Source organism: Macrotis lagotis, chromosome X (genome assembly GCF_037893015.1).
Source record: "Macrotis lagotis isolate mMagLag1 chromosome X, bilby.v1.9.chrom.fasta, whole genome shotgun sequence".
NCBI lineage: Eukaryota > Metazoa > Chordata > Mammalia > Peramelemorphia > Peramelidae > Macrotis > Macrotis lagotis.
Genome location: NC_133666.1, coordinates 177,518,709 through 177,535,565, shown reverse-complemented (window position 1 = coordinate 177,535,565; position 16,857 = coordinate 177,518,709). Strand labels below are relative to the sequence as shown.

The window sequence follows — 16,857 nt, the reverse complement described above, 5'->3', positions numbered from 1 at the left end:
ATTGTAACTTATTGGAAATGCTGACTCAGGACTGCCCAGCATATAATGTCCTCATCAGAGAAAGTCCTAAGATTTGTGAGAAAAATCTGAGACATCTAAGCTTAAATATTCCTGCTTTTCATTAGGGTTTTTTGTCAAAGCATAGTGATATCATCTTGATTATCTTCAATGATGAGATAAGAATCAACCATTCCATATCCAATTTGATGGTCTTGACTAGCATTTGTTACGTTTTGTTTTGCTTTGCTTTTTTCTTTCCCTTCTCATTTACCTTTTTATGGATCCCTTCAGTCATGTATTTGACAATTAAATTCTCTCTTCACTTCTGGACATTTTGTCAGGAAATTTTGGAAGCCTTCTATTTTGCTGAACATTCATCTTTTCCCTGACAGTATATGAGGAATTTTGAAGGGTAGTAAATTCTTGGTTGTAATCCAAGGTTCTTTGCCCTCCCATATATATCCTATTCCATGCCCTCAGGTCCTTCAGTGCTAAGGCTGATAAGACCAGTGTAAGTCTGATTATCTTTCCCTTGTATTTAAATTGTTTCTTTTTTGCTGCTTGCAATATTTTCTCCTTTATTTTAGAATTCTGGAATTTGGCTATAAATTGGCCTTGGAGTTTTTATCCTGCGGTCTCTTTCTGAAGGAGTTCTTTCTTTTTCTCATATAGAAATCATTTATTTACATTTTCCCTTGGGGGAAAAATGTACAGATACTTTCCCCATTGATTTCTCAGATGTTGGTACTTTTCAAGGCAAAGGAGAGGGAGAAGACATGGCAGTAAGAGAACTCCTATCTTAATTTTTCAACCCATTGGACATAAGCTTCCCTGATATTAGCCCTGGAACAATGCTTCCCTGATTGGTGAAATGAGTCCATGATGCCTTTCCCCCCTGCTTTGTTTAAATTGTCAGTACTGAGTAGATCTGGCATTGAAGAAAAACAGAGAAATACATGATATCAAATATCAAGAATCATACTATAAACCTGAGAATGGAGGCAGGGAAGAGGGTCCAGGAATATTTTATTTTTATAATGGTCTCCTTTACCCTCCTGGCTGGGCTTAGGAAGGACTTCAAGAGACACACCTCAGCATTGGTCAAATGGGAATACTGCTACTACCTTCACAAACTAGAAGTCTATTGATTGTGATTTTAAAACAATGTTAGCACAGTGTCCTTGTTCTTATTCACCCATTTAATATTGACCTTGGTCTTCTCCAGGGCATGCTCCAGGGTCTGGGCTACCGAACCAAAGCAGATATCCCTGTTTTTCTTTTTGAACTGTTCAAGCTGTTGTAGTGGTCACAGACTGCATCAGGTTGGAGAAGGAGAAGGAGCATAATGCTCAAATAGCTTCTTCCCGTTGCTTCAAACAAAATCCCAGGCTGAATTTTACCCAATCACATTGCTGTAGATGCTGATGTTGGTAGATGTTGCATCCTGCTTCTGGATCAGTGAGTCATTCAAAGAGTAAGACATTTATCTCTGTAAGTTCCACACTTCTTTGCTGCAGGCTAGTTCTGAACAAAACTTATCAGCCTCTGTAACCAGGGTGGCATTCTGGAACTGCTCCCAGGGAAAATTCCACTCTTTTTTTCCATCTCTGGCAATGGCATCACAGTAAATGGTAGATCTCAGACTGGGATGGATCAGATTATTTGAGGTGTCATTCACCCACTGGTTAAAGAGGCTTGAGGCCAGTTCCCCACATTCAGTAAGACCATTAAGCTGTGCTAAGAACCTTGAACTCATTGTATTGTTCCATCAATGGGAAAGGATGCTGCTTCTAATAATTGGTGAGTTGTTTGAAATGGTTAAATAATGGAGTAGACTATTTTTTTGCAAATAGTTCTTCATGTACTTCTGATTGATCAAACATGAGCCTGAAGTAGCTAAGACTGCTAAAGGCAACCTGTCAGGATCAGCATTCCATTTATTTTTCCAAAAAGCGTGTGTTTTCCAGAGCCAGGTTTGTTGAGACATATTTTACCTTGGCTAGGTTAAACCATCATGGATGATGTGAGCCCTATTAATGACTGAAATGACAGTAGGATTACTTTACAATTGCTGCTGAAGTTGATGCCAATTTTTTTTCATCATAATTCACCAGATAATAATCAGTCACATTGATGTTCAAGAGAATCCAATTATCACCTCTCACTTTGAACTGGTCAAAAGTGGCTGACTCAGTTTCAAGTCATATAGAATTAGTTTGTCCTCCATTTCTAATTTGAGAGACAGGCACTATCCATTTGAAATTCAATATAGAGGGACAGGACAAGGAACAGTGGAGTTGGGGTCTAACAAGAAGTGTTTCTGGGAGAGAACACCAGTAGTCCTCTTCAATCAACTTTGCTTTGTTGGAAACGTTCTGTTAACCATTCATTATTGTAACTTAGTTAATTGTTGAAGGGAAAGTAAGAAGAGAGGGAAGTGGATACCACTTTCAATGGGTTGAGCTAGCTCTGAAATGCTCAACTCTGAAATGATGGCTGGGGCTGCACACTGTGCTAAATAGGATTTCATCAAAGGGATGTCTACCTCAAATTTTGGGCACTGATTCAATACATTCAGGAAAGCCTGCATAAAGTTGTCACTAGTGTCTATTCCTTCCTGTTTAAGTAAACTGAACAAAGCACTTGCTTTTTTCTTTGTCTTCTTCAGTCCTGTGTAGTGATTGGATGATTATTTTGCTTCACATCTCTGGGAGAAAATGTTTAGGGTCCCACATTTCCTGTACACCATTGAGAGTATCATTTGCATTCCCGCTATTCAGATAATCTGTCACCACGGCTTCAGTTAGTTTGGAGGGTTTTTTTAACTGACCTTGGCAGGCTTTTCTGGAATAAATGCTGCATTAGTTTTGAGGTCAAGGTGAAGAAGTGTTTGAGTGCATGGTGGTTGTACAGTGGGAGGAATCATAGTTATCTGGTCCTGAAGCTTTGGCACTCGATTTTTATTCATTAGGAAAGATTGAGCAGGCCTCAGACTAATCTCATCTGCATTAAGCTGTCTTATTTTAGAAAACTGAGGTGTCAGATCCTTTGACAATCCTTACAACTGGGATAAGAGCCCCTCACTCTGGTTATGGTAGAGCTGGCTTAGCCCCTGACTTTTCATAAACTTTCTTCTCATCTTTCCAAACTGGAATTGTGTAGGAGCCATGACATGACCCCCATGGCCATTGAAGGGTTGATATGATTGATGAATTCCCATGGTGAGTGAAAATCTATCCTGGATAATTCCTGGACCAGTACCAATTCTGCTATCTGGCATTTGTCCAAATATATCAGTAATTTCTCCAAGTGGGTCCCTGTCAAGTTTCAGCCTGGGGGGCATAAACAGTCCCTGCAGGAAAAAGTCACTTCTCATCCCTTGAATCATAGGAGCAGGAATAAAATCTCCTAGACCTTTTACTGCATCTTGACATCTTTGGTACATTGTCAAGAAAAGCTTTGCAAGGAACCCCATTGTTTTCTCAATTCCACAGTATCCTGCAGCAGGAAATGATTCCTGGCTGGTAATTCCTTACTTAGCATTAAGGAGCACATTTGGGCAAAATACTGATCCATTAAGGACTTGGCTCTTTCATGGTCTAACCTAGGTCCCACTGTCTTCATTATCTGACAGAGGCCCTCCAAATCCTCTCCCATATCTTTGAGCTGTTCTCTCTTCCTCTTTTCCAAAAGTATTTTGATGCACTTATGAAGGATAGATTCATGAATAAGATCAAGTTTGCCAAGTTGTCCAATAAATGTGATGTTCCCCCACATCTTGATCTTAGCAGGGTCGCTGTTCCTCCTCCTCAGGAAGGAGGGGGTTGTCACGTTTGACAGAGATATCAACATATCTGTTTGGTTTTCAAATTCACCTTGTAGTTTGGAAATTAAGGGGTGTCTGAATTTCCTTACTGTACTTTACTTCTCTCTTGGTTAACCCTCAGCTGCTGGGCCATCAAAGTTTGGTGCTTTTTCTGCCAGTCACAGACATAATTGAGCATATAATAAGCTATACTGTGGCTTTTTGTCAGCAATAAGCAGTATGACCCATTTTAAGATGAGTTTAGACTCTTACCTCCCACATTGAAGAGCTCAAGGTATAGCTTGTCAAACTTTTTCAGGAGTAAGTTTATTTAGTATGCCTCTTACTTTCCTGAAGATTGCATCATTTAGTTCCTTTTCATTTGGAGAGTTGTTTGCTGCAGAGTTGTCATTAATGCTTCCTGCAGGGATCCATTTCTGAGCTTTTGCCCTGGGGTTTTCCCCAGGATCTCACTGCTGCTGGGAGTCTTGGGATAGGACTGAGGTGCACCCCTAATTCCTCCTCCAACTGAATAAGCACTGAAATGAGAAACACCCCCTTCTGCCATCACACTCTCCACTTGGCAGCTTGACAATGAAGAATCTTCAAAAGAATAATATTAATGGATGGGGGTAGGGTGGGGTGGGGGAGGGAGGAGAAGTGAAAACCTTCACTGAGGCCTCAACAGCTGCCCCAGCTCCCTCCAGTTGTTGGGGATGGGGGACGTGGGAAGGGGAAGGGGAATGGAAAACACAAAAGGGGGAGGGAAGGGGGAAAGAGCTGGGGACTAGGTGAAAGTCTCAGCTCAGCTCAGGGGAGGCCATGCTTCAGTCACCAATATAGAACTCCAGCTCCCTGCTGGCCTGAAGGAGTTCTTTCAATGCTTATTTTGTCTGTTTCTAGCAGATTTGGACAAATTTCCCTGATAATTTCCTGCAAGATGTTTTCCAAGTTCCTTTGTGATCTAGGATTTTTTAGTAGACAGTGATTTCATAAATTATCTCTTTGGATATGTTTTTCAGGTTGTTTGATTTTTCCTAAATGGTACTTTACATTTTCTTCAATTTTTTTCAGTCTTTTTATGTTGTTTGATGGAATTTTTTTATTCTCATAGGTTCATTGGTTTGTATTTGATCAATTCTAATTTTTAGGACTGTATTTTTTCAATTAACTTCTTTTTTTTTCTTTTTCAGTTTATAAATTTTATTTTTTGAAGAGTTATATTCTTTTTCCAGTTTTTTTGCTTTTTAAAGGAGTTTATTTCTTTGTTTGAATTTTCATAATTTTCTTTCATGATTCTGTTTTACTTTTTCCATTCTTCTTCCTCTCTTCTTTGATTTTTAATTATTTTAAGCTCTTCTATGAACTTTGGATTTTAGTCCAATTCATAGATTCTTTTGAAACTACTCTTGTGGGTAATTCTTCACTCTTTTCTTCTTCCAAAGTGGCATTGTTATCATCTTTATCTGCCTAGTAATTTTTATAGTGAACACTCTTTTAGTTTTTTTGCTCATTTTGATTGTCTGATCTCTAATCCTCAGTATCAGTACAGACCCAAACATTTTAATGCTGGAGCTAGGATCTGATCCCTGACTTGTTGAGCAAGATGTTGCCTATGCAATCCAGGTCTTGCCTTTGCAGAGGTTTATTTCCTCCTTTATATACAGGTTCTGCCTATGCAATGGTTTGTTCCCAAATCAGTCTTGTCTTTTGCTCTGTTGTTCCCAGGTTTCAGAATTTGTTTGGGGTTGCGTCCTTCCCTAATTACTTGCTATCAAGCTACTGAGACCTATGCTCATTTCAGTCTGTTGGAACCTGGATTGTACTATAGCTAAAAGCCTCCCACTGGCTTAGTCATTGTCTTGTCTAACTGATCTGTACTTCTCCTTTTCCTCCAGAAGACAGACCTTCACTAAAGATTCTTTAACCTCTCTTTGCCCCAGTTTCCTCATCTGTAAAATGTAGGGTTGTTTTGAGAATAAAATGAGATAATTGTAAAATATTTAGCAGAGCAATTGGCAAATAGTAATTGATCAACTAACATTAATTACTTTGTTTTCCTTTTTGCTATTTTTTAGAAAGATTTTATTTATTTTGAGTTTTGCAGTTTTTCCCCATTCTTGCTTCCCCCCCACACACACAGAAGGCATTCTGTTAGTCTTTACATTGTTTCCATGGTATACATTGATCTCAGTTGAATGTGATAAGAGAGCTATCATATCCTTAAGGAAGAAAAATAAAGTATAAGAGGTTGCAAAAGTGCATAAGAAGATAGTTTTTTTTTTTTCCTAAATTGGAGGTAATAGTCTTTAGTCTTTGTTCAAACTATACAATTGTTTCTCTGGATACAGATGGTATTTTCCATTGCAGATATATCAAAACTGTGCTGATTGTTGCCCTGGTGGTATGAGCAAGTCCATTAAGTTTGATCATCACTCCCATGTTATTCTTAGAGCATACAATGTTGTTCTGGTCCTGCTCATCTCACTCAACATCAGTTCATGCAAATCCTTCCAGGCTTCCCTGAATTCCCATGCCACCTGGTTTCTAATAGAACAATGGTATTCCATCACATACATATACCACAGTTTGTTAATCCATTCCCCAAATCAAGGACACACAATTAATTTCCAACACTTTGCCTCCACAAACAGGGGCACTATTAACATTGTTGAACAGGTAATGATTTTACCCTTTTTTATAACCTCTTCAGGGTATAGACCCAGTAGTGGCATTGTTGGATCAAAGGGTATGCACATTTTTGTTGTTCTTTGGATGTAATTCCAAATTGCTCTCCAGAAAGGTTAGAATATTTTACAGCTCCATTAATAATGTATTAATGTTCCAAATTTCCCACATCCTTCCCAACGATGATCATTGTCCTTTCTGGTTATATTGGCCAGTCGGGGAGATATGAGATGGTGTCTCAGAGATTCTTTAATTTGCATTTCTCTAATAAGTAGTGATTTGGAGCAATTTTTATATGACTATGGATTACTTTGATTTCCGCATCTGTAAATTGTCTTTGCATATCCTTTGACCATTTATCAATTGGGGAATGGCTTGTTTTTTTTGAAAATATGACTCATTTCTCTGTATATTTTAGAAATGAGTCCTTTGCCAGAAATGTTAGTCGTAAAAATTGTTTCCCAAATTACTACATTTCTTTTGATCTTGGTTATAGTGGTTTTGTCTGTGCAAAAGCTTTTTAATTTAATGTAATCAAAATTATCTCATTTGTTTTTAATGATGTTCTCCATCTCTTCAATGGTCATACACAGCTTCCCTTTCCATAGTTCTGACAGGTAAACAACTCCATGATCTTCTAGTTTGTTTATAATATTATTTTTTTATGTCTAAATCATATATCCTTCTGGATCTTATCTTGGTATAAGGTGTGTGTTGTTGGTCTAATCTAAATTTTTTCCATACTAACTTCCAAATTTCCCAACAGTTTTATCAAAGAGAGAGTCTTTATCCCAATAGTTGGACTCTTTGGTTTATCAAACAGTAGATTACTATAATAATTTCCTGCTGTTGCATCTAGTCTATTCCACTGGTCCACCATTCAATTTCTTAGCCAATAACTGACAGTAAAGATGACTGATGCTTTATAATATAATTTTAGATCTGGTAAGACTAAGCCACCTTCTTTTGTACTTTTTTTCATTGAATCCCTGGAAATTTTTGACTTTTTATTTTTTCCCCTTTTCTTTAGGTTTTTACAAGGCAAATGGGGTTAAGTGGCTTGCCCAAGGCCACACAGCTAGGTAATTATTAAGTGTCTGAGACCAGATTTGAACCCAGGTACTCCTGACTCCAGGGCTGGTGCTTTATCCACTACACTACCTAGCCGCCCCGACTTTTTATTTTTCCAAATAAATTTACTTGCAACTTTTTCTAACTCATTAAAGAATTTTTTTTTGGAATTTTGATTGGTAGGGCAATAAACAAGTAGTTTAGTATTGGTAGCATTGTCATTTTTATTATATTAGCTTGACCTATCCATGTGCAGTTGAAGTTTGCCCAGTAATTTAAATCTTATTTTGTTTGCGTGAGAAGTATTTTGTAATTGTTTTCAAAACATTTTTTAGTCTGCCTTGACAGATAGACTCCCAGGTATTTTAAATTGTCTGAGGTTACTTTAAATGGGATTTTTCTTTGTAGTTCTTTCTACTGTATCTTGTTAGTGATATATAGAAATGCTGAGGATTTATGAGGATTTATTTTGTAACCTGCTTTTGATTACAGTTTATCTATCTATCCTTTCCTAATGTTGTTAATTATTTCTAGTAGATTTTTAGATGTTTTATGGGGGGATTCTCTAGGTATACCATCATGTCATCTGCAAAGAGTGAGAGTCTCTTCCTTCCCAATTCTAATTCCTTCAATTTCTTTGTCTTCCCTTATTGCAGAAACTAATATTACTAATACAATACTGAATTGTAGTGGTGATAATGGGCACCCTTGTTTCATTCCTGATCTTATTAGGAATGTCTATCCCCTTTGTATATAATCCTTGTTGATGGTTTCAAATTGATATTACTTATTATTCTGTGGAACAATTCATTTACTCCTATACTCTCTAGTATTTTTAGTAGGAATGGGTGCTGTATTTTGTCAAAAGCTTCATCAGCATCTATTGATATGATCATATGATTTCTGATAGTTATGTTATTGATATAATGAATTATACAAACAGTTTTCCTAATATTGAACCAACCCTGCATTCCTGGCATAAATCCTACTTGATCATAATGTATTATCCTAGTGAAAATTTGTTGTAGTTGTTTTGCTAAGACTTTTTTTTAAGATTTTTGCATCTATATTCATCATGGAGATAGTTCTATAGTTGTCTTTCTCTGTTTTAACTCTTCCTGGTTTAGGTATCCAGCACCATATTAGTGTCATAGAGTTAGGCAGAGTTCTGTCTTCAACTATTTTTCCAAAGAGTTTATATAGAATTGGAACCAATTGTTCCTTAAATGTTTGATAGAATTTACTTGTGAATCCATCTGGCCCTGGAGATTTTATCTTAGGGAGTTCAATAATGGCTTATTGAATTTCTTTTTTCTGAGATAGGGTAATTTAGGTTTTTAACTTCCTCTTCATTTAATCCGACCAACTTAACTTTTTATAAATATGTGTCCATTTCACTGAGATTGTCCAATTTAGTGGAATAGAGTTGGACAAAATAATTCCAAATTATTACTTTAATTTCCTCCTCATTGGTGGTGAGTTCATCTTTTTCATTTATGATATTAGCAATTTAGTTTTCTTTTTTCTTTTTTTAATCAAATTGAACAGGTTTATCCATTTTTTTTCATACAAATAGCCCTTGGTTTTATTTATTAGTTCAATAGTTTTCTTGCTTTCAATTTTATTAATTTCTCCTTTAATTTTTATAATTTCTAATTTGGTATTTAATTGGGGGATTTTAATTTCTTCTTTCTCTAATTTATTTAAGTAAACATTGAAAGATATATCACCTGACAGCTGTCATGAGTGTATTCCATAGGTTTTGGTATGTTGTTTCATTATTTTCAACATCTAGGATGAAACAATTAATTCTATCTAAAATTTGTTCCTTGATCTACTCATTCTTTAAAATGTGGTTAATTAGTTTCCAACTAGTTTTTGGTCTGTATCTCCCTCGCCCTGTACTACATATGATATTTATTTCATTATTATCTGAGAAAAATGTATTCATTATTTCTGCCTTTCTCTAATTGATCTTTAGGTTTTTATGTCCTAGTATGTGGTCAATTTTTGTGTAAGTGTCATGTACCACAGAAAATAAGGTATATTCCTTTCTTCCCATTCAATTTCCTCCATAGGTCTATCATATCTAGGTTTTCTTATAATCTGTTTACCTCCTTAACTTTCTTCTTGTTTATTTTATGAATAGATTTATCTAAATCTGAGATCTGGATGTTGAGATCTCCTACTAGTAGAGTTTTGCTATCTATGTCTTCCTGTAGTTCTTTGAAATTCTTCTCTAAGAATTTAGATACTGTCCCATTGGGTGCATACATATTTAGTACTGAAATTATTTTCTGTGGTATCTTTTAGGAGGATATAGTTTCCTTCCTTATCATTTTTAACACTACCTATTTTTGCAGCTGCTTTGCTGAGAGAAGGATTGCTACCCCTTTTTTTTTTCACATCAGCTGAAGCAAAATATGTTTTGCTCCAACCTCTTACCTTTACTCTATAGGTATCTCTCTGTTTCAGATGAATTTCTTGAAAGCAGTATATTGTAGGATTCTGGGTTTTAATCCATTCTACTATTCTCTTATGTTTTAAGGGAGGGTTCATTCCATTCATATACAAAGTTATAATGACTAATTCTTTATTGCCCTCCATGCTATCTTCCTTCTGTTTGTAATTTTCCCTTTTTCTCATTATCCATATTCCTGATTTTTGCTTTTGAATACTGCCACCTTCAGTGTGTTTGCCCTCTTATATCAGCCCCCTCCATTTTCTTTCCCCTTTCCCTTTTCTCCTTCCTTCTGTTATTTCCCCTTTTTCTCCCCATCCCTGCCTCCCCTCCCCTTTTCCCCTCTTAATGCTTGAAAGGTAATGTAAGTTTCTTAACTTAAATGATTGTGTCTAAGTTAATTTTACACCAAGTCTGATGAGATGAAGATTCAGGTGGTTCTCACCTTCCTCCTTCTTTCCTTCAATTACAATAGATCTTTTGTACCTCTTGATGTAGTGAAATTTACCCCATTCATTCTCTGCTATCCCCCTATCTCCTTAAGGTCCCCCCTTTTAAGGAGGTATTGTTTTTAAATCATTTTAGCTGAATCACAGAAAAGTTATGAGTGTCCATCACTTCTGAATAAGTATATTCTCTCTAATAGAGTTACAATTCTCAAGAGTTATGAGAATCTTTCTCCCAAGTAGGTTTCATCTCATTGGATAGCAGCTTCTTTTACTTTTCCCTTTTTACCTTTTAATATGTCTCTTGAGCCTCCTATCTGATGTCCAAATTTATTATTTAGCTTTGGTATTTTCATCCTGAAACTTTGGAAGTCTTCCATTTCATTAAATGTCCATCTTTCCCCTGGAAGAAAAGGGTCAGCTTTGTCAGGTACTGGATTCTTGGCTGCATTCCAAACTCCCTTGCTCTTTGGAATATCTTGTTCCAGGCCCCCTTTGGTCCTGCATAAGCCTTACCTTGGTATTTAAATTGTTTCTTTATAGCTCCTTGCAGGATTTTCTCTTTTATCTAATAGTTCTGGAATTTGGCCACAACATTCCTTGGTGCTTTCATTTTAAGATCTCTTTCCAGGGGGTGGCTAGGTGGCATAGTGGATAAAGCACTGGCCCTGGAGTCAGTAGTACCTGGGTTCAAATCTGCTCTCAGACACTTAATAATTACTTAGCTGTGTGTGGCCTTGGGCAAACCACTTAACCCCATTTGCCTTGCAAAAATCCTAAAAAAAAAGATCTCTTTCCTGAGGGGAGCAATGTATACTTTCAATAACTATTTTATCCTCTTGTTCCATAATATTAGGGCAGTTTTCCACAACTAAATCCTGTAATATTAAGTCTTGGGTTTTTTTCCTCTTCAAAGTTTTCAGGAAGGCCTATATTTCTCAGCTTGTCCCTTCGAGATCCGTTGTCAAGGTCAGCGGTTTTGCTGATGAGGTATTTTATATTTTCTTCTATTTTTTTCGATCTTATGGTTTTGTTTAAAAGACTCTTATTGTCTCATGAAGTCTCTAGTTTCCAATAATTCCATTGTTTTTTTCAGAGATCTTTCTTCATTTACCTTTTGCAACTCCTTTTCCAGTTGTTCAGTTCTATTTTTGAAGTTTTCCATTTACCCAAGTGCAATTTTGAGAGAATCATTTTCTTTTTGCATTTGTCCAATTGAAGATCTGAGAGAATTAGTCTCATTTTGTATTTGTCCAATTGTATTTTCCAAGGATTTGTTTTCTTGTTGTGATATATTACTTTTCTCTTCCATTGTGTTAATTTTCTCTTGAGTTTCTTTTCCCAATTTTTCCAATTGATTTTTATGTTCCTTTCTGATTTCTTCAAGGAAGTATTTCTGGGCTGGATATCAATTTATATTCTCCTCAGCAGTACTAGATCTCTCTGGATTGGAATCTGTTCCTTCTAAGTATTTCTCCATGGGTCCCCCCTTTTGTGGGGCCTTTCTTCATCTTTCTAGCATCTTTCTTTGGAGGGGGGTGACTCTAAGAGGTTTGCTTTTGAAGATCCTAGAAGCTTTGTTCACTTGGTTTAGTAGTTCCAAGGACTGGCCAGTAGGGAGGGCTGGTTGCTTTCTCTGGAGGGTTTGGGGCCCTCAGCAGCAGGATCTGAGTTGACCTTGAAACTGGGCTGTGCCCTGGGGTAGGAAGTTAATCTCTTTCCATTGAGTTAACTCTTGACTATACCTCAGCCTGAGAGGGTGGGGATGGGGGATTGTTTTTTATCTGTTCTTGAGAAAGAATTCCACTGAAAGTATGGAGCTTAGGTCCCAGGTCCAGCTGGCTGCTCTCCAGGCATCCTCTGAAACTCTGCACTGTAACTCATTCTCCTGTAGCTCCTCTCCCCCTGGCCAAAGACTCTGCAGCCAAAGTTGGATCTTGCACCCACCACTCACCAAAGTCTCTATGGCTGAGGCTGGCCCTCTGGTTTCCCCCATCTGCTGTTCCTGTGCTGACCTTCTGCTCTTGTCTACCAGTTCACCCAAATCCCCTGAGATAGACCTTCTGGGTCGGTGTTCTTCTCCTAGCTTCTCTTTCTCTTTCTGGGTTTTGTTGATTAAATTTCTGTTAAGAGGTTTCTTTCATGCTGTTTGTGAGGGGAACGAGGATCACTTAACACAGTGGCTGTCTTCTCACCACTATCTTGGCTGAAAGTCCTTAATTCTTGATATTATTAGGGTTCTTGTTATTATTTATACTTATTATTTCTTCCTGAATGTATTAAATAGCACAAATGATGTGTTCCATTTTAAACAGATTTAGTTAAGCCTGACTCAAATATCACCACATTTGATGAAGCAAATAAAGGATAGATTATTTTATGGACAATTATCTGAGGATAAGAAAAGGTCTATAAATGTCGAACTTCATTATTACAATTTCTTTTATGATTGCATTTATTTGTCTATCTTGTCTTTGTAATGTTTAGTATTATTAAAATCCAAATATATAACCTCCTTCTGCTTTGTTTATTTGCTCACCTGCTTTAAAGAATGCCTCAAACTTTTGTGTTTTTGTTGTAGGCACATTTTATTTTTTCAGTGATAATCAACTCAGCTTTGTAGTCTCCAATTGAGGCATGGCTTAAAACCTTTAGGTTTTTTGGGAATTATACTCTTCTATTCTTTTCATCAATTTATCATGGATAATTTTTTGAGTAATAATGAATGTCTCATATAAGGTATACATAAGCAATTTTGGTTGAATAAAATAATTCATCTTGTGAGTCTGAGGAGTCTATTTCTGAGAGAGAGAAAAAGAGAGAGAGAAAGAGAGAGACCTACAGAGAAAGAAAGAGAGAGTCAGAGAGAGAGAGAGAGAGAGAGAGAGAGAGAGAGAGAGACATAGAGGGGGAGAGAGAGGAAGAGGAAGAGAGAGGGAGAGAGATAAACAGTAGAAAGATAGAGCAACTTGTTCTACTTTTCTAACACTGTGGTTAGAGGGAGTTTTTTAAGAGTGGTGTGCAGATTTCTTTAAAAATAAATATGTGGGCTTGGGCATTTTCTCTTTGAATGTTCTGCTCCTTTTGCTTAGAATTAGTTAAGAGAGGAGCATTATATGGAGAAAAGCACTGGGGATTTTTTCCTACTGAAGCCTTAATGAACTGAGAAATGTCTTCGTGCTTGAGTTCTGGGTTTGTTCCTTACTGTAATAGATTAAAGGATCAAAATTTCACTCTTTTGAATTGTGAAATGTTAAAATTGTCACAATATTTTACAATTCAGGTATACATGACAAGGCAGCTGAATATTCATAATGTAGCAAATTAACTTTATGCTTTTGCTTTTAAATAAAACGTGCATGTTTTGATGTTGAATTTTCAGTCAGCTCAAAGAAATCAAGCTATAGTTAAAATCAAGCTATTTCCCAAAAAGATACTCTTGAATATATGAAATAAACTCCAGAAAGTTATGTGCCTTACCTCTAATTTTGTGATAATTCTCTTTAAGAATAAAGTTGAATTGGAAAAGTTAATACTGAAATTGTGGGAAAAGTTTATGAAATCAAGGTTATTTGAAGAATTTATCCCAACATTTTTGCCCTCGATTAAATATTTAATCTCTTCTATAACATTGAAACATACTAATTAATGAAATTGCTTAATATATATTTATATATGTCCTGAGACATTATGAAATTCAATTTTTCAGGTATACATGACAAGGCAGCTGAATATTCATAATGTAGCAAATTAACTTTATGCTTTTGCTTTTTAAATAAAACGTGCATGTTTTGATGTTGAATTTTCAGTCATATCAAAGAAATCCAACTATAGTTAAAATCAAGCTATTTCCCAAAAAGATACTCTTGAATATATGAAATAAACTCTAGAAAGTCATGTGCCTTACCTCTAATTTTGTGATAATTCTCTTTAAGAATAAAGTTGAATTGGAAAAGTTAATACTGAAATTGTGGGAAAAGTTTATGAAATCAAGGTTATTTGAAGAGTTTATCCCAATAATTTTGCCCTCGATTAAATATTTAATCTCTTCTATAATATTGAAACATACTAATTAATGAAATTGCTTAATATATATTTATATATGTCCTGAGACATTATGAAATTCAATTTTTCATAAACTTTCCACTTTCTGTGTCATTTTGTGAAAGATAATATTAACACTTTGTGAATAAATTTTATTCCAATAAGTCTGAATTATTTCTGGCAAGTCTTGAGAGTAGGTTGTACAAATTTTATTCTCTTTTCATTACCATCCTTCCTCCATCACTAATATTACCATGATATTTAGCAAAAAAATTTAAAAAGTATTTATCTATATGTATATACTTGCATTTCTTTGGGTGAAATCCCAGGGTCAGAAAAAAAGCAATTACAAAAATAGATCTCTTTAAAAGAGATAAGGAAGGGGTGGCTAGGTGGTGCAGTGGTAGAACACCGGCCCTGGAGTGAGGAATACCTGAGTTCAAATCCGGCCTTAGACATTTAATAATTACCTAGCTGTGTGGCCTTGGGCAAGCCACTTAACCCCATTGCCTAGTAAAAACCTAAAAAAAAAAAAAAGAGATAAGAAAGGAAATTACCTAAAATATCTTAGATATCTAATTATGTAATTTCAATATGAAACATGCATGTACCAAACAGTATAGCATTCAGATTCTTAGAGGGAAAAACAAAACTATACCAATCAGGTGGAGAACCTCAGTCTCCCTCTTTAAAAAATAGATAAGTTCAGCCATAAAATAAACAAGAAGGAAGTAAAGGAGGTGAATAGAATGTTAGATAAGTTAGATCTGATAGACCTCTAGAGAACATTGAATGGAGATAGAAAGGAATATGCCTTTTTTCCTTTGGTACTTGGCACATAACACAAAAATTAATCATGTATTAGGGCATACCATAATCAAATGCAAAAAGGCAGAAATATTGAATGCATCTTTTCAGTTCATAATGTAATAAAGGACCTGGGAGGGAGAGGGAGAGAGAGAGAGAGAGAGAGAGAGAGAGAGAGAGAGAGAGAGAGAGAGAGAGAGAGAGAGAGAGAGAGAGAGAGAGAGAAAGAGAGAATACTAAATAAACTAAATTTTAAAGAATAAATGGAACAAACAAAAGATCATAGAAATAATTAATAATTTCATCCAAGACAATGAAAATAAGGAGACAACATATCAAAATTTAAGAGATGCAACCAAAGCAGTATTTAGGGGAAATTTTATATAGTAGATCAGAGTTGTTCAAAATGCCACCCCCGGGTCACATGGGCCTTTAGTGTGATTTTATGCAGCCTCCTGTGGGTTTAATAAATGCTTCAGTAAATAAAGTCAAGCTACTGCAGAGCTCTCACCAAAATTGCAAACATATATATAAAACATCTATTATTTCAATAAAAAAATTTCAAAGTAAGTTTAGATAGCCTTGCAGTAAATCATTGAATTGAGCATTCAACTAAAAAGCTAGAAAAACTAAATTTCCAATTAAAAGCCAAAGTTAAAATTCTGATAAGCAAATTAAATTAATAATGTAAATTAATTAAAAAATAGTTTATTGCATTTGTTCTTGTTTTAGTATTTGATCTGTTTTGTTATCAAGGTGTTATTTTCTTGAGTATTTTTCTTTTTGCATCACTTTTTACCAAACTTGACTATTTTTTTAATAATTTTCTGCCATCTCTATCATTCTGACATCTTACATTAATAAAATAGAGAAAGAGGAGTTCAATAGGCTGTGCATGCAACTAACAAAAGTTAGAGAAAGAACAAATTAAAAAATCTCCAAATAAATATCATTTTAGAGGGGGCGGAGCCAAGATGGGGACAAGAAGGGATCCAGTCTTAGGAGCTCTCTGATAAAATTCATCAGCTAAGGACTCTAACTAAACTTTCAAGAGACAGAACCCACAAAGGGTCCCAGTGAGGCAGTTCTCCTACTCAAGGTAACCTGGAAAAGAGCAGAAAGGCTCTGCTCCCTGGGGTTGGAGAGGCAGCTTGCCAGAGGGGTGGCCCACGGGAGCCAAAGAACCTCAGCCTCCCGGAGGAAGCCCCAGGGTGCTGGGGATCTCAGCTCACAGCAGCGGGGGAGTCTCCTGCGCTGCACCCTGAGGAGCACCGGCACAAAGTGGGGGAACAGCAGGGGACCTCTGCCAGAGTGAGCACGTGGAGCACAGCACTCAGGGCACACAGGGAGCAGCCTGGTCTTTCCCCAGCCCTGATCCAGGAAACAGAAGCAGGCAGAGCTGATAAGCAGGAGCCCCCAGGACATGAGCCCATTGAGCTGAGGAAGGGGAGTGAAGAGAGACTGCAGAGCTCTGTCCTCTGCCTCTGGAACAGGACTCTGGGGCTCTGACCACCCTCAGATCCTGATAGCAGTCT

At 36.5% G+C, this 16,857-nt stretch overlaps 2 pseudogenes; both read right to left on the bottom strand.

Moving 5' to 3' along the window:
- Nucleotides 1–1,156: 1,156 nt before the first annotated feature.
- LOC141498900 (aminopeptidase N pseudogene) lies at nt 1,157–2,329 on the bottom strand (annotated as a pseudogene).
- A 2-nt stretch (nt 2,330–2,331) lies between these two features.
- Nucleotides 2,332–16,857, bottom strand: part of LOC141498899 (eukaryotic translation initiation factor 4 gamma 2-like) — a 76,403-nt pseudogene continuing 61,877 nt past the window's right edge.